Raw genomic sequence first — 18,993 nt, forward strand, 5'->3', positions numbered from 1 at the left:
CATAGTTGATTTAATGTGACCCTCTTCCTGTCTCGTAACAGATCCAGCCCCTGACGGTTGCCCTGACCCAGACTACATCCCCAGGTCCAGATGATTCCAGCAGGCACAGCCCAGGTGGTTCAGCAGAGGCTCCTCCAGCAGCAGGTGGTGACTGCAGCTGCCTCGTTTCAGATACAGACCCCCCCTCCTCACAGCCCGGCCCAACAGGCCCCAGTTTCCGCTGCAGCAGAGTCCCCAGTACAGCAGCAGCCAGCCAAGGGCCAGGCTCGCGGAGGGGCCATGAGGGGCAAGACCCAGTCCAAGCCCAGCGGGGGCAGCAGTTAGGTGCCCACAGGACTAGTTAGAGCTCCCCTTTCAGCTAGGCTTAGCAGGACATCTCATCAGTGTAAATGCACTCAGTGACTGAGGAGCAGCATTATGAAGAGATCCAGCGTTATGAAGGAGTGGTGGAGTCCAGTTTGAGGTGGCTGTGTTGAATCTAACCTGGTTTAAGGAACTGCTCCATGTAAAGGATGACCTGTCTTTTAAGAGTGTCATCATCTATCTTCAACACAGTACTGTAACTGTCGGCTGTTTCTTCTCAACTGTTTCAGAAGGTCTCCCCTGGAGGAAACTTGGACCAACATCCAGGGGAGGTTTAAGATCAGAAAAGCAGAAAACAATATTCATGCCTTTTTTTAAATTGATGAATATATTAATGTTACTCTATAGATATCCTGTGGCTATGGGCTGGTGCATAGCTCTTTGGGGAATGTCCATTTGAATAATGTTTTGTGTATTCTAACATTGTCCCTGTCCGCCTTGATGATATTATTCTCATGCTTACCGTTTATGATGTCTGTAATTTCATAGTTGGTAGATATAGAAAACACCCTTCTTGTTAAAAAAAACCTATGTAGTGATAATCATATCTTTAACGTTGTAAGTTTGAGCTATGTAGTCTGAAGAAAGCTTGTGATTGTGTCTCTGGCACCCGGATAAGCACGCATCCTACGTTATCTCCCAAGGCAGGCAGTATTACCACTGCACTGGATAACCTAGCTATCTATAGTGGCAACCAGCTAATATTTTCATTACATAAAGTGCATTCGGAAAGTATTCAGACCCCTTGACCTTTTCCACATGGTTACGTTACAGCCTTATTCTAAAGTTGATTCAATCGTTTCCCCCCCCCCCCCCCCTACAGATAATAACCCATAATAAGAAAGCAAAAACAGTTTTTGATTAAAAAATAAATAAAACAATGTACTAAAAATAAATACTGATATCACATTTACAAATATTCAGACCCTTTACTCAGTACTTTTGAAGCACCTTTGGCAGCGATTACAGCCTCGAGTCTTCTTGGGTATGACGCTACAAGCTTGGTACACCTGTATTTGGGAGTTTCTCCCATTTTTCTCTGCAGATCCTCTCAAGTTCTGTCAGATTGGATGGGGAGCGTCGCTGCACTGTTTTTTCAGGTCTCTCCAGAGATGTTCGATCGGGTTCAGGTCCGGGCTCAGAGACTTGTCCCGAATCCACTCCTGCATTGTCTTGGCTGTGTGCTAGGGGTTGTTGTCCTGTTGGAAGGTGAACCTCTGGAGCAGGTTTTTCAGCAAGTATCTCTGTACTTTGCTCCGTTCATCTTTCCCAGGATCCTGATTCAGGCCAAAGAGTTCAATCTCGGGATCATCAGATCAGAGAATATGTTTCTCATACCCTTCCCCCAGGTCTGTGTTTCTTTCCAAATCATGTCCAATCAATTGAATTTTACCACAGGACTCCAAACAAGTTGTAGAAACATCTCAAGGATGATCAATGGAAACAGGACGCACCCGAGCTCAATTTCGAGTCTCATAGCAAAGGGTCTCAATAATTATTTAAACAAGGTAATTCTGTTTTTATTCTTATAAATTTGCTAAAAATGTTCTACACTTTTCGCTTTGACATGAGGCGTTTTTGGTAGCTTAATGAGGAAAAAATAATTGTATCAATTTTAGAATAAGCTGTAATGTAACAATGTGGAAAAAGTCAAGTGGTCTGAATACTTTCCGGATGCACTGTAAGTTTACTTTTTATAACACATTTCCTGTTTTCAACGGATACGATTAGACGAGTTTAACAGTTACAGAATAGCTGCAGTGTCAGAGGCGCAGAGCCTTAATTAACGGCCTACACATAATGGCTGACGACAGCCAGGTAAGGTTCATTTTAGCCTACGTTTAACGAGCTTTACAGTTGTCCTAATTCCAATCTTGTTCTATTGGCAAGTCTGCCTTAAGTGCAGAAACTATGGTTGATATTAGAAAATAAGTATGATTGGAAGTTTAGGCAAGTAATTCCATTCAGGAATTGTTGTGGGATGTTAGCCTACCATATTGCGCGTGTAGCATTCGTGCATGGAGGATTGTGCAGGCCTGCAGGTTGCTACAGGATCCTAGTATCATGTATGTTATAGGGATCAGATCTGGCTGACTTTTTCACCTGAACTGCTCATTGGCTGTCCATAATGAGCCACGAGCAGGATGTGTAGCTGGGCTCTGCAATAATTAGCTCCCAGAGCATTACAAATAACTATTATTGTTTTAAAATCGTCCTAGCAACATGACGGTCAGTCACCTCTAAGCAGGACTCAGTAGAAACGCTATGTGTTGGATTTGTCCATGTCTCGCTAAGTTAACCTCGCTACCATAACAGCCGTGGTGAATTTATACTACAGTTTTAAGGGATCTCTCTGAAGGTTTTAGATGATACAGTGGTGCTTCGTACTCTGGATGAAGAACCATACATCTCGGCTTGGCTTCATTGCATTATTATTTGGGAAACGTTGACATGGCATTTGTGTTGACGGATGGATGAAAATAATGTAATTATAGTATCGTTATACATAGGCTAGCAGGAAAATCCGCATGAGATATCCATAGAACTGAGCCCTGCTCCATTTCAGCACAATGCCGCGGTCTCAGGTGCTGCCCAGACTCGAAACATTTCAGCACCATGGCACTGTCCCCTGACGCCAAGATACGTGTCAGCTCTATGCAGCGGAACGTCTTTGATTTGAAATTATTCTGCAAGTGGTTATAATTTATTGCACGTCCTAGTTTTGCAGCTTTACAACCTCAGAATTATAGCTAATGTATATGGTGATGAATGACGATGCATGATAAACCATCAATTATACGCAAAAACGTGCACTTAGACATATTTTCGTTTGGCAGAACTTTGACAAGCTTTTATTTGTTTTCTAATGACATTGACAATTCATATAGACATTAGACTTAGGCCTAATTGTGACATCATGTGTGTATGACATCTTTGAAGATGCTCTGCCTTCAGCCAATCGGAATCGAGTATTCAACATGCTTTGGCATAATTCAAGGACGTTCATATTCACTTCAGTTGTTCTGCCGATGGTTCACTGACGTTTTTCAAAGGAGGTATTAGTATTTCCTCTAAACAGCCTACAACAATAAGCTACTCATCATGTCAGATGACAGCAAGGTATGGTTCATTTGCCTATTTGAGTTTAGAGGAGAAATTACTAACAATATAGTAGGTCACTAACAAGCAATAGGTCTCACTGGTTTGATCCATGGCCTGAAATCCTGACCACTATTGCCGTTTTGTTTAAAATAGGAGCGAATAAGTTGTTTCAATAAAGTCACAACCTAGGACTGATATTGACCTCTTATTTATCCACCAGAGCGTGAAATGGGAGGATCCCCGGATGACCAAAATAAAGTCGTGGAGAAACATGAAGGATGAAACAGAGACACATGAGACCAACAAGAACAGGACAGGAGGCAAGGTAAGAAATATGCTGTCCTTTACAACATGCTCTGCCTACTTAGGCACAGGATCTAGGATTAGTTTACTATCACTAAATCCTAGCCTTACAGCATTAGGAGGAGACGCTACACTGACCTTAGATCTGCTATGAGACCTATAATCTGTTGTCATGTAGGCTAAACATAAGTCCAGTGGCTGTGCCAAGAAGACTTTCGTGGAGGAGGACAGCAGCATTGGTTGCAGGTCCGAGATTACTTCATGTTGGGTGCAGGTTGTGTTCAAATTCATCAGCACTAATCTGAGAAGATAGTAATCTATATAGGTGAAAGCAATATAGTGGAGGCCCGCAGAGAGATGTGCTTTTACCTGTCCAGTGCAATCAAATACCTAAAGGTGAAGGAAATTAGGGATCAAGTTCAGATTCAACTTTAGATTTCTCTTTGCGGTTTCCCAGAGTCTTCTCAGACACCCGGGTGTGGTTTCCGGAAAGGGGATCTATCATTGAGCAGCTGGAGAAGGAGGCTCAGAGGATTCTAATGCCTTCTCTCAAGATTGGGACATGCTGTGCCCCCAATCCATCCTCTCCTTCCTGAGGAGTCTAACTGATGAGCAAGTCCCATGTCTTTTTCCAACCTCACATACAACTCTGAATTTATAGTCATAGTGCACCTTCTAACCACAAATGGGATTTCAAACATTACACCTAACCCTAAGGTAGTAGTTTTGGAATTGTTAGCTAGATTACTCGTTGGTTATTACTGCATTGTCGGAACTAGAAGCACAAGCATTTCGCTACCACTCGCATTAACATCTGCTAACCATGTGTATGTGACAAATAAAATTTGATTTGATTTAACATTACTGTAACCACAACCTCTAACTCTTCCTGTAAATCAAGATCAAAATGTCTCATGTACTTGCTAATTGCTTAATTAAATACACTTTTATTTTCCTTATATGGCTATCTAGTGACTCCACTAACTCAACACCAGTGTACAGGTAAAATATGTTTCCTTTCTTTTCTTTTCTCTAGCCAATGGAGAGTGATTCAGCAGGGCATGAAAAATAAGTCTCTTCCACATAAGGTTCTGGTCAAAAGTTGTGCGCTATACAGGGAATGGTGTCACGGAATTACTTGATTGACAAAAACATTACTCTGCTTGTTGGCCACAGCTCACATTCGAGCAGCTCTCCATGCTGTGTCTGAAGATTGTTAAAGTCGTGACCCAGACAGCCCTCCGCATTCTCCTACCAGCGCTAGCTCGTATCATGGGGGTGAACCTGAGGAGTGGGGCAACCTCCCCAGAATCCCAGTGCTCTCTGACAGGGTCTGAGGATTCCTTAGGCAGTCTGGATGAGAGAGAGAAAAGGCTGCTGATCAGTGAGATGAACTACTGGACTAAGGAGAGGAGGAGGAATGGCAGTGCAGGATGCCGCCAAAAATCCACTCGCAGAACCTCATCACCATGCTGTTCGCCTAAGAGGTATGTTCACAGCAATATTTCAACATAATAATTGCAAGACCTGATCCATACTTATCTTAAATTATTAACTTGGAATTCACACCTTGTAGTTTTAAGTTCTGGTCAGAAATGTTGCCACTGAGGGGGTGGGTCCAGGTGAAAGTCATTTTTAACTGGGTAAGCCATAAAGTCATCTATGAATAAATAGATCAGGTACATGCCTTTCAGAATTAATCATATTCTGATGTCGTACAAACATAAAAATCTGGCAAAACATCGTGTCAGTTGGCTTTAGGCTTCTAGAACTACGGTGGTATGAGAAGTAATCCATCATTGCTCTAATTTGGTTTTCAGGCTCACTAATGACCCAGATTAGATACAGTTTGGTCACATTTGCATGGCTTAAGTGGTGATTGTGTGTTTATCTTCAAGGTCCCAGACCTCATTGCAGAGCTTGCCTGCAACTAGAGAGGCTCCCCTCATGGAGGAGCCTCTGAAGGCTCTTTTTTGGGGTAACGGAAGAGAGCCTCCTGATATCCCTGGTTGAGGGTCACTCCATCCCCACCTCCTCCAGCTCCTCCGAGTTGAGCTGTGCTATCGTGGGGGACGTAGTACACCAGCTTAACTCTGGCCTCTCAGTGGCCATTCAGGCCAGCTCGGGGAGTTGCCCCCCTATGGACAGTCAGGACATAGCAGCAGGCAAGGAGGTCATTCGGGTAGCCTCGGTGCAGATCCTGGCCGAGCTACAGAGCCAAACGTCTGAGCCAGAGTGGGTAGGGTTTATCGAGCCCCTCATGGACCCTGTGACCGATGATGTGCTGGTAGCCATTGTCGGCACAATGGACAAAATGGCACAGGACTTCAACATCCTATTGGATCTGGCCAAGAAGATGACAATCTTGGGGTCTAAATTTCTGACCAATCTTCAATGTGACCTTGATGTTGAGTGTCCTTCTGGGAAAGAAGGGACCACTCACTTTCTCAAAGAGACTGGATCCTCTACCAGTGTGGCGTCCAGAAAGATTCAGACCCTCTCTAGCCCCGACTTTCAGTCTAAAGCCCTGAAGGCGGTGAGCACCATCCTTACAAGGAAAGTCAGCAGCTCTTCTGGCATGGCTCCTTCCTCTTCTAGTGCTGCTCCTAGCCTTACTGAAGCCCCCCTGAATACCAGCTGCACAGCCCTAACATCTGTAACCTCCACTGCCACAGTGATTGTTAAGGCATTTGTGGGAGGCATGGAGACGATAGCATCATTTGAAGGCACATGTGAAGCAGTTGATTGGCCAGTTCCTGTAAATGACCACAAAACAGGACCTTCACAGATGATAACCCTCTCTCTAGCCCACACACTCTACGGCCGTATACGAGCAAAGCTGAGGGACCTTTTAACTCTATCCGCTCGAGAAGAAGGTGTGGCTAAGGATGCTTCTCTTCTGGAGTATTCAGAAACCCTGGAAAAGGCAACTGTTTCAACTGTTGAGGTCCAGTTACCCAGCACCGAACTTAGTAGACATTCCCAGAGAGAGCCAACCAATACCAGCTCTCTGTCTCTCCAATCTGGATACCAGTACTCAAGAAGTTCTTAGCAGTGTTTTTTCCATCTACAAGTCAGAGTTATCAAAAGTGGAGAGTAAATCCTTGGCCGTTGTCAGTTCATCTGATGAGTCCCTAGAGGCTTGTTGGTTTGTTGTGTCCTATCAAAGCTTGATGACTATACTATTTCCCAGTCACCCTCACCCAATGAAGACTTGAGCGTGAGTACTCAATATTCTCAACTGAGCTCAGAAGAGAGTGTCAGAATCACAGAGTCCTCAACTAGTCTGATTCAGAGCATTAAGAAGCTCTCTAGCAATGACTTTCAGACTCAGGCAGAAGAGGCAGTGAGTAAAGTGCTGATGAGATCCAGTCATTCCTTTATCACACAGATCAGCCATACTGGTCTTCAGAAAAGTCTGCAGGCTGGCTTATCATCTAGCTCACCATCAGAGATCCATGTCCTTTCAGAATCCATGTCCTCCATGTCCTCTGAGAATACAGCCTCTGGATTAGTGGAAACCTTTGTCAAAGGAATGGCGACTATTTTCCAGAAAAATGAGTCCACTGACACTGTGCTACTGGAAAGAAGTGGGAGAGTTTCGCAGTGCTCCCACGGGGGCTCCCAACTGGATTATACTGAATTGAGTGTTAAAATATCAGAGGAGAAGCTTTGGTCAACAGCTGCGTCAGTATGAAGAACACACTTAAGGATTTCTTCACAGGGCTGAAGCCATCTGGATCCGAAAGGACAGAAAAGGCTTCTTCCAAAGAGACCCTTGGGGAAATCCTGGTTGCTATCCAGAGTGAGATCTCAAACTTAGGGCGAATGAAGGATTCCAGGGAGCTCCTTCAGATCAATGATATGGTAGGAACTATGCTGAAGGAGGTTGAGAAAAGTGAGAATGACAGTGAACAAGTCTGCCAAGACATCCCTAGAACCTGTTAATCTTTGTCCACTTCTTTAAATGGTCGTAGTTCCTTGTCCAGCTCTTCAAATGGTCCTAGGTCAGAGTGTGAGTTAGAGATCAACCTCCCTGGCACTCCCATCCCTGACAAAGTGTATTTTGATCTGACCTGCCCCATCGTCAGGAGCTCCTGCATCGACACCAGGGTCTCTAAAATGCCAGAGATTTCTTCAAGTGACCTAAAGACAAAGATGATGGAACACACAGATGAACCCCTGCATCGTAACAGTCCAATGACTGACAGCAGCCGACCACCGAGTGCTAAAGCCTCTTTTCGATCCTCCACTCCATCTTTCACCAGCAAGGGAACCTCTTTGGTACCAAAGGGAGATGGGATTGACATTGAAGAGAAGGAGGTGTGTATCCCCAGCAGCTCTGGCCATCTGAGGGAGCTCTTAATCACCCCGGACATCAGCAGTGCCACTGCAGTACTTGATGGACTCCAGCAAAGATGATGGCATCTGTTTTGTCACCATACTGGTGATAAGGTTGATATCGGAGATCAGACCCTCAGCCCTAGATGGACCCTCCCAAAAGGCAGCAGATCTGACAGAAACATCTCAGCAACTCATCAGACAAGTCCTGTCTGAGTTCTGTGCTGCATCCAGATTCTCCAGGACACAGGCATATTCCCAGATCCTGAACATTCAAAGGGTGTTCAGAGGTGTACATAAAAACCTAATTGAGGAGTTAGGCTCTGCCCTGCAAGCAGCTATTTCCTCCCAGGACCCTGCATTTGACAGAGTCCTGGTAAAGTCCTTGACCCAGCAGCTGGTACAGGGATGCAAGGAGGCGTCAAGACCAGCTTCTGCTGCAACAAACCCATCAGACCAGGCTGAGACAGAGAGGGGGGCTGAGCAGAAAGCAAGAAGGAGCTTCCTTTGCTTTTCAATTACCAAACTCAGGATCAACTTCAAGGTATAGCAGGGAGTTAGAATTTGTTTTTGGATCCAGTTAGGTGCTGATGTTATTGATGATAAGACAAATACATGAAATACATTTGCTTTATTCATCACTAAATTGTTGCCTTGGATTCAGAAGTTTTCCATTTATTTATTTATTCTCTGTACCATTTTCTTTACCTTTCTTCTGTTAGCGTTCCAAGAGAGCAAACAAAAAGGACTGCCATTCAGTCCAGGACCAGACTGAGATTCCCTCTACTGATGGACATTGCATAGGTAAGGATGTTTTAGAGCTCTGCTATAGCTTGTAGTTTGGTTTAGGTGTGTGTTAGAAACATAGGAATGCCTACCAAACTCATAGCACTGTTATTTTTCAACGTTACTATACTGCATCTCTCTCTCTCCCCCCCCCCCCCCCCAGTTGGAGAGGTTTCTCCCTCCATATCTCAGCCTGTCAAAAAACGATCCTTGATTGTACGGGTCTTTTCAGCAATGATGAAGCCATTCAGGCGCTTCACCAAGAAGAACCTGTAACCTGTTACGCTGCATGAAGAACTACTTTTGTAACAGCAAGACTTTTGACAAGAGGAATTTCTGCATGTCTACCCTTTCAAAGTCTATTTGATCAAATAAATGCAAATTATTTTACAAGAATTTCAAGTGTTTTGGAAGATTGGTAAAACTGAAGCAGCTTTTCTCAGAGAAATGCACTAGTTCCCCCTTGGTTACACATTTATTGTGCAGTTTTTGAGTTGGCAGGACTTGGGGCAGCAGGTAGCCTTGTGGTTAGAGCATTGGGCCAGTAACTGAAAGGTTGCTAGGTCAGATCCCTGAGCTAACCATGTAAAAAATATGACGTTCTGCTCCTGAACAAGGTAGTTAACCCACTGTTCCTAAGCTGTCATTGTAAATAAGAATTTGTTCTGAACTGACTTGTCTATGAAAATAAATAAAATAACCACAGTTTGACTCTAATACAATAGTTGCTGCATAGACTGTCAGATAACCAGATGTTCTCTATTAATTTAGTTAGATTGGTAAGAGCTTATTAGCAGCAAGGGGAAAACACATAGATGAGAATTAGCTATCTGCAGCTAGATCAACCCTCTGAGATATTTTCTATATGTTGAAAATATAAGGTCCAACAGTTGACAGTGTATGTCAGAGCAAAAACCAAGCCATGAGGTCGAAGGAATTGTCCATAGAGCTCAGAGACATGATTGTGTCAAGACACAGATCTGGTGAAGGGTACCAAAATGTTTCTGCAATATTGAAGCTCCCCAAGGACACAGTGGCCTCCATCATTCTTAAACGGAAGAAGTTTGGAACCACCAAGACTCTTCCTAGAGCTGGCCGCCAGGCCAAACTGAGCAATCGGGGGAAGGGCAGTGCAGTGGAGCAGCAGTGCAGTGGAGTAGCTTCAACATCCATAGGCCCAGGGATTTCACATCCCATTCCATGATGCAATGCAGAATACGGCTTCACACAGAACAATCACCAAACCCATAAGATAACACTTAGCACAGCCAAACATCATGGATCACATGAAGAGGCATGTGTGTTCTCCAGACGTGATACCTTGTCATGGACCTGCTGTTTTGATCTTCGCTCTCCCTCTCCCCCACCTCTCTCTCTCTCTCTCTCTCTTTCTTTCTCTCTCTCTCTCTCTCTCTACCACACCTGTTGTCTCGACCTCTGAATGTTTGGCTATGAAAAGCCAACTGACAATTACTCCGGAGGTGCTGACCTGTTGCACCCTCTGTAACCACATTATTTTGTTGACTCTGCTGGTCATCTATGAAGAATGTTTGAACTACAGTACTTGAAGAACGATCTGGCCTTACAATCTGGCCATGCACGCTTATAATCTCCACCGGCACAGCCAGAAGAGGACTAGCCACCCCTCAGAGCCTGGTTCCTCTCTAGGTTTCTTCCTAGGTTCCTGTTTTTCTAGAGAGTTTTTCCTAGCCACCGTGCTTCTAAATCTGCATTGCATGCTATTTGAGGTTTTCAGCTGGGTGTCGGAATAAGCATTTTGTGACATCTACCGATGTAAAAAGGGCTTTATAAATAAATTGTACTGATTGATTGATGATTGATTGTATGAAATGGAGTAGCATATATCCATCATGTAAAATGAACATTGGGCACTGTCTCCATGGAGTATAAATCAAAATCAAATCAAATCAAATCTATTTGTCACATACACATGGTTAGCAGATGTTAATGCGAGTGTAGCGAAATGCTTGTGCTTCTAGTTCCGACAATGCAGTAATAACCAACGGGTAATCTAACTAACAATTCCAAAACTACTACCTCATACACACAAGTGTAAAGGGATAAAGAATATGTACATACAGATATATGAATGAGTGATGGTACAGAGCGGCATAGGCAAGATGCAGTAGATGGTATCGAGTACAGTATATACAGTGCCTTGCAAAAGTATTCGGCCCCCTTGAACTTTGCGACCTTTTGCCACATTTCAGGCTTCAAACATAAAGATATAAACTGCATTTTTTTGTGAAGAATCAACAACAAGTGGGACACAATCATGAAGTGGAACGACATTTATTGGATATTTCAAACTTTTTTAACAAATCAAAAGCTGAAAAATTGGGCGTGCAAAATTATTCAGCCCCTTTACTTTCAGTGCAGCAAACTCTCTCCAGAAGTTCAGTGAGGATCTCTGAATGATCCAATGTTGACCTAAATGACTAATGATGATAAATACAATCCACCTGTGTGTAATCAAGTCTCCGTATAAATGCACCTGCACTGTGATAGTCTCAGAGGTCCGTTAAAAGCGCAGAGAGAAGTGAAGAACAAGGAACACACCAGGCAGGTCCGAGATACTGTTGTGAAGAAGTTTAAAGCCGGATTTGGATACAAAAAGATTTCCCAAGCTTTAAACATCCCAAGGAGCACTGTGCAAGCGATAATATTGAAATGGAAGGAGTATCAGACCACTGCAAATCTACCAAGACCTGGCCGTCCCCCTAAACTTTCAGCTCATACAAGGAGAAGACTGATCAGAGATGCAGCCAAGAGGCCCATGATCACTCTGGATGTACTGCAGAGATCTACAGCTGAGGTGGGAGACTCTGTCCATAGGACAACAATCAGTTGTATATTGCACAAATCTGGCCTTTATGGAAGAGTGGCAAGAAGAAAGCCATTTCTTAAAGATATCCATAAAAAGTGTCGTTTAAAGTTTGCCACAAGCCACCTGGGAGACACACCAAACATGTGGAAGAAGGTGCTCTGGTCAGATGAAACCAAAATTGAACTTTTTGGCAACAATGCAAAATGTTATGTTTGGCATAAAAGCAACACAGCTCATCACCCTGAACACACCATCCCCACTGTCAAACATGGTGGTGGCAGCATCATGGTTTGGGCCTGCTTTTCTTCAGCAGGGACAGGGAAGATGGTTAAAATTGATGGGAAGATGGATGGAGCCAAATACAGGACCATTCTGGAAGAAAACCTGATGGAGTCTGCAAAAGACCTGAGACTGGGACGGAGATTGTCTTCCAACAAGACAATGATGCAAAACATAAAGCAAAATCTACAATGGAATGGTTCAAAAATAAACATATCCAGGTGTTAGAATGGCCAAGTCAAAGTCCAGACCTGAATCCAATCGAGAATCTGTGGAAAGAACTGAAAACTGCTGTTCACAAATGCTCTCCATCCAACCTCACTGAGCTCGAGCTGTTTTGCAAGGAGGAATGGGAAAACATTTCAGTCTCTCGATGTGCAAAACTGATAGAGACATACCCCAAGCGACTTACAGCTGTAATCGCAGCAAAAGGTGGCGCTACAAAGTATTAACTTAAGGGGGCTGAATAATTTTGCACGCCCAATTTTTCAGTTTTTGATTTGTTAAAAAATTTGAAATATCCAATAAATGTCGTTCCACTTCATGATTGTGTCCCACTTGTTGTTGATTCTTCACAAAAAAAATACAGTTTTATATCTTTATGTTTGAAGCCTGAAATGTGGCAAAAGGTCGCAAAGTTCAAGGGGGCCGAATACTTTCGCAAGGCACTGTACATATGAGATGAGTATGTAAACAAAGTGGCATAGTTTAAGTGGCTAGTGATACATGTATTACATAAAGATGCAGTAGATGATATAGAGTACAGTATATACGTATACATATGAGATGAATAATGTAGGGTATATAAACATTATATTAAGTAGCATTGTTTAAAGTGGCTAGTGATATATTTTACATCAATTCCCATCAATTCCCATTATTAAAGTTGCTAGAGTTGAATCAGTGTGTTGGCAGCAGCCACTGAATGTTAGTGGTGGCTGTTTAACAGTCTGATGGCCTTGAGATAGAAGCTGTTTTTCAGTCTCTCGGTCCCAGCTTTGATGCACCTGTACTGACCTCACCTTCTGGATGATAGCGGGGTGAACAGGCAGTGGCGCGGGTGGTTGTTGTCCTTGATGATCTTTATGGCCTTCCTGTGACATCGGGTGGTGTAGGTGTCCTGGAGGGCAGGTAGTTTGCCCCCGGTGATGCGTTGTGCAGACCTCACTACCCTCTGGAGAGCCTTACGGTTGTGGGCGGAGCAGTTGCCGTACCAGGCGGTGATACAGCCCGACAGGATGCTCTCGATTGTGCATCTGTAGAAGTTTGTGAGTGCTTTTGGTGACAAGCCGAATTTCTTCAGCCTCCTGAGGTTGAAGAGGCGCTGCTGCGCCTTCTTCACGATGCTGTCTGTGTGGGTGGACCAATTCAGTTTGTCTGTAATGTGTACGTCGAGGAACTTAAAACTTACTACCCTCTCCACTACTGTCCCATCGATGTGGATAGGGGGGTGTTCCCTCTGCTGTTTCCTGAAGTCCACAATCATCTCCTTAGTTTTGTTGACGTTGAGTGTGAGGTTATTTTTCTGACACCACATTCCGAGGGCCCTCACCTCCTCCCTGTAGGCCGTCTCGTCGTTGTTGGTAATCAAGCCTACCACTGTTGTGTCGTCAGCAAACTTGATGATTGAGTTGGAGGCGTGTGTGGCCACGCAGTCGTGGGTGAACAGGGAGTACAGGAGAGGGCTCAGAACACACCCTTGTGGGGCCCCAGTGTTGAGGATCAGCAGGGTGGAGATGTTGTTATCTACCCTCACCACCTGGGGACGGCCCGTCAGGAAGTCCAGTACCCAGTTGCACAGGGCGGGGTCGAGACCCAGGGTCTCGAGCTTGATGACGAGTTTGGAGGGTACTATGGTGTTAAATGCTGAGCTGTAGTCGATGAACAGCATTCTCACATATTCCTCTTGTCCAGATGGGTTAGGGCAGTGTGCAGTGTGGTTGAGATTGCATCGTCTGTGGACCTATTTGGGCGGTAAGCAAATTGGAGTGGGTCTAGGATGTCAGGTAGGGTGGAGGTGATATGGTCCTTGACTAGTCTCTCAAAGCACTTCATGATGACGGATGTGCTGCCATCCTGTTAGAAGGTAACAGATTATTTTATTACAATGGTTCAATTGGATTTTCATTGTGTTCAATGGTGTTATTTGCCCCCTAGTGGATGTTTCTGGTACTTAGAAAGACTACGCAAACAGGAAGGAGAGAATTTGTTCTGCACGCATAGAAGCAGCTACAAACAACGCTACGGTGCAGGTCTTTCAATGTAGTTATTTCTTGTCACGCTTCAGCCTTGGAAAATATTTGTTTGTAAGTTCAATTCAAGCGTTTAGCTAATGATTATAATCTTGTTATTGATAGAGTTGCTTACATATCAATGTTGGTTGCATTTACTCACAAATTGCAATGCCTTTCATGTATGTCGTTAGCTGTATTACTTTGCTCGTGCGTCATGCAAACGAATTGTAAAATATACAATACTGTAGTTTTGTTACTGTTCCTAGTGTAATGTGCTTTGTTATTCTACATAAATGGTTGTACATTAGAGTAATGAAAGGAGCCAATTACCATATGAGTAACAAATAGCTATATGGTTTGGCATCATGCCAGATGCATGGTACCTTAGCGCGTGCTTTGTATTTATGCAACTTCAAATGTATAATGTACAGCTACAGTGTTTCGGTGTGAATTGAATACTAAAGTATATTCTTTTCTGTATTTTGCAGTTTCACAACATAAACGTTTTCAATATATTCATTCAAGAAAAGTCACGCCTTGGGAGTTTTATTGAAGACTTAGTTGTTAGCTATCTGTCTAGTTTTGCATGGGAACGCAACTCAAGGGCAGAATAACGGAAGTGAGTGCTACGGGGCGGTAGTCGTTTAGCTCAGTTACCTTAGCTTTCTTGGGAACAGGAACAATGGTGGCCCTCTTGAAGCATGTGGGAACAGCAGACTGGGATATGGATTGATTGAATATGTCCGTAAACACACCAGCCAGCTGGTCTGCGCATGCTCTGAGGGCGCGGCTGGGGATGCAGTCTGGGCCTGCAGCCTTGCGAGGGTTAACACGTTTAAATGTTTTACTCACCTCGGCTGCAGTGAAGGAGAGTCCGCATGTTTTGGTTGCGGGCCGTGTCAGTGGTACTTTATTGTCCTCAAAGCGGGCAAAAAAGTTATTTAGTCTGCCTGGGAGCAAGACATCCTGGTCCGTGACTGGGCCGGTTTTCTTTTTGTAATCCGTGATTGACTGTAGACCCTGCCACATACCTCTTGTGTCTGAGCCGTTGAATTGCGATTCTACTTTGTCTTTATACTGACGCTTTGCTTGTTTGATTGCGTTGCGGAGGGAATAGCTACACTGTTTGTATTCGGTCATGTTTCCGGTCACCTAGCCCTGACTAAAAGCAGTGGTTCGCGCTTTCAGTTTCACGCGAATGCTGCCATCAATCCACGGTTTCTGGTTTGGGAATGTTTTAATCGTTGCTATGGGAACGATATCTTCAACGTACGTTCTAATGAACTCGCTCACAGAATCAGCATATTCGTCAATGTTGTTGTTTGATGCAGCCTTAGGCAATGTATATTTACGTGGTGCATAACATTATCTCATATCACATGCATGGCAATGTAACGGATGTGAAACGCTAGCTTAGTTAGCGGTGGTTCGCGCTAAATAGTGTTTCAATCGGTGACGTCACTTGCTCTGAGACCTTGAAGTAGTGGTTCCCCTTGCTCTGCAAGGGCCGCGACTTTTGTGGAGTGATGGGTCACGACGCTTCGTGGGTGACTGTTGTTGCTGTGTGCAGAGGGCTTTTGTGGAGCGATGGGTAACGATGCTTCGAGGGTGACTGTTGTTGATGTGTGCAGAGGGTCCCTGGTTCGCGCCCGGGTATGGGCGAGGGGACGGTCTAAAGTTATACTGTAACAGCAAGACTTGATGTAATTAGATGCTCTGGACAGATCCCACCCTCCTTTCCCAACACATGTAGAATGCTTAGAAACCACCAGAAACCTGTGAAATAGATCAACAGATGATGTTTTATCTCCTCTCAAGGTCTGTTGATTTACAGTATCTCAGAATCAGGAACTGTCATATCCCATGTGATATGTCAAAACAAGTTGATACATGTGCATAGTGCATTGGGTTTGTATTTGTATTTATTGTGGATCCCCTTTAGCTGCAGCAGCTACTCTTCATGGGGTCCAGTAAAATGAAGGCAGTTATACAATTGTAAAAACATTCCCGATACATTAACAACAGATTTCACATAATCCATGTTCCTGTTTGATTTCGGGGTAGGCTGTCAACAGCACGTACTGTGACAGACACTGTGATATGTATTCTGATCAAGTCAACAATACCTCTAGGCATATCTGACGTCATGTATTTGATATCTTTATGTGAAGGTTCATGTCCATATTGACATCAGTTCATTGTGTTTGAGGACGGTTCACTAACCAGTTTTCAACGGATACGACTAGACGAGTTTAACAGTTACAGAACAGCTGCAGTATCAGAGGCGCAGAGCCTTAATTAACAGGCTACACATAATGGCTGACGACAGCCAGGTAAGGTTCATTTTAGCCTACGTTTAATGAGCTTTACAGTTGTCCTAATTCCATCTTGTTCTAATGGCAAGTCTGCCTTAAGTGCAGAAACTATGGTTGATATTAGAAAATAAGTATGATTGGAAGTTTAGGCAAGTAATTCCAATTGGGGAATTGTTGTGGGATGTTAGCATACCATATTGCGCGTGTAGCATTCATGCCATGGATGATTGTGCAGGCCGGCAGATTGCTACAGGATCCTAGTATCATGTATGTTCTAGGGATCAGATCTGGATGACTTTTCACCTGAACTGCTCATTGGCTGTCCATAATGAGCCCAGCGAGCAGGATGTGTAGCTGGGCTCTGCAATAATTAGCTCCCAGAGCAATTAAAAATAACTATTCTTGTTTTAAAAGCGTCATTACAACTAGCAACATAACGGTCAGCCACCTCTAAGCAGGACTCAGTAGAAATGCTATGTGTTGGATTTGTCCATGTCTCGCTAAATTAACCTCGCTACCATAACAGCCGTGAAGAATTTATACTACAGTTTTAAGGGATCTCTCTGAAGGTTTTAGATGATATTATATGTAATTAAAGTGTCGTTATACATAGGCTAGCAGGAAAATCCGCATGAGATATCCATAGAACTGAGCCCTGCTCCATTTCAGCACCATGCCGCGGTCTCAGGTGCTGCCCAGAGGGGAGATGGGACGGTCCCCTGATGCCAAGAAACGTGTCAGCTCTATGCAGCGGACAGCTCCACAGTGCTGAAATAGTTCAAGCCCCCTTGAACATCTGATTTGAAATTATTCTGCAAGTGGTTATAATTTATTGCACGTCCTAGTTTTACAGCTTTGCAACCTCAGAATTATAGCTAATGGATGGCAGCGAGTTACGTTTTTGTATATGGTGATGAATGACGATGCATAAATTAAATGCAAAAACGTGCACTTAGACATATTTTCGTTTGGCAGAACTTTGACAAGCTTTTATTTGTTTTCTAATGACATTGAGAATTCATATAGATATTAGACTTAGGCCTAATTGTGACATCATGTGTGTATGACATCTTTGAAGAATGCTCTGCCTTCAGCCAATCGGAATCGAGTATTCAACAATGCTTTGGCATAATTCAAGGACGTTCATATTCACTTCAGTTGTCTGCCGATGGGTCACTGACGTTTTTTCAAAGGAGGTATTAGTATTTCCTGTAAACAGCCTACAACAATAAGCTACACATCATGTCAGATGACAGCAATGTATGGTTCATTTGCCTATTTTGAGTTTAGAGGAGAAATTACTAACAATATAGTAGGTCACTAACACAGCAATAGGTCTCACTGGTTTGATCCATGGACTGAAATCTGACCACTATTGCCGTTTTGTTTGAAATAGGAGTGAATAAGTTTTTTCATAAAGTCACAACCTAGGACTGATATTGACCTCTTATTTATCCACCAGAGCGTGAAATGGGAGGATCCCCCGGATGACCAAAATAAAGTCGTGGAGAACATGAAGGATGAAACAGACACACATGAGACCAACAAGAACAGGACAGGAGGCAAGGTAAGAAATATGCTGTCCTTTACACATGCTCTGCCTACTTAGGCACAGATCTAGGATTAGTTTACTATCACTAAATCCTAGCCTTAAAGCATTAGGAGGAGACGCTACACTGACCTTAGATCTGCTATTAGACCTATAATCTGTTGTCATGTAGGCTAAACGTAAGTCCAGTGGCTGTGCCAAGAAGACTTCCGTGGAGGAGGACAGCAGCATTGGTGCAGGTCCGAGATTACTTCATGTTGGGTGCAGGTTGTGTTCAAATTCATCAGCACTAATCTGAGAAGATAGTATCTATATAGGTGAAAGCAATATAGTGGAGGCCCGCAGAGAGATGTGCTTTTACCTGTCCAGTGCAATCAAATCCCTAAAGGTGAAGGAAATTAGGGATCAAGTTCAGATTTCTCTTTGCGGTTTCCCAGAGTCTTCTCAGACACCCAGGTGTGGTTTCCGGGAAAGGGGATCTATCATTGAGCAGCAGGAGAAGGAGGCTCAGAGGACTCTAATGCCGTCTCTCAAGATTGGGACATGCTGTGCCCCAATCCTCCTCTCCTTCCTGAGGAGTCTAACTGATGAGCAAGTCCCATGTCTTTTTCCAACGTCACATACAGCTCTGAATTTATAGTCATAGTGCACCTTCTAACCACAAATGGGATTTCAAACATTACACCTAACCCTAAGGTAGTAGTTTTGGAATTGTTAGCTAGATTACTCGTTGGTTATTACTGCATTGTCGGAACTAGAAGCACAAGCATTTCGCTACACTCGCATTAACATCTGCTAACCATGTGTATGTGACAAATAAAATTGGATTTGATTTGACATTACTGTAACCACACCTCTAACTCTTCCTGTAAA

The 18,993-nt window shown here is 43.7% G+C and overlaps 1 long non-coding RNA gene across 1 annotated transcript; it reads left to right on the plus strand.

The window, feature by feature from the left end:
- The first annotated feature begins 14,093 nt into the window (after nucleotides 1-14,093).
- On the plus strand, nucleotides 14,094-14,785 carry LOC118964903. Its single transcript, XR_005052148.1, has 2 exons — nucleotides 14,094-14,328; nucleotides 14,745-14,785. It is a non-coding gene; the product is annotated as an uncharacterized LOC118964903 (long non-coding RNA).
- The last annotated feature ends 4,208 nt before the right edge of the window (nucleotides 14,786-18,993 follow it).

Source organism: Oncorhynchus mykiss, chromosome 6, assembly GCF_013265735.2.
Source record: "Oncorhynchus mykiss isolate Arlee chromosome 6, USDA_OmykA_1.1, whole genome shotgun sequence".
Lineage (NCBI taxonomy): Eukaryota > Metazoa > Chordata > Actinopteri > Salmoniformes > Salmonidae > Oncorhynchus > Oncorhynchus mykiss.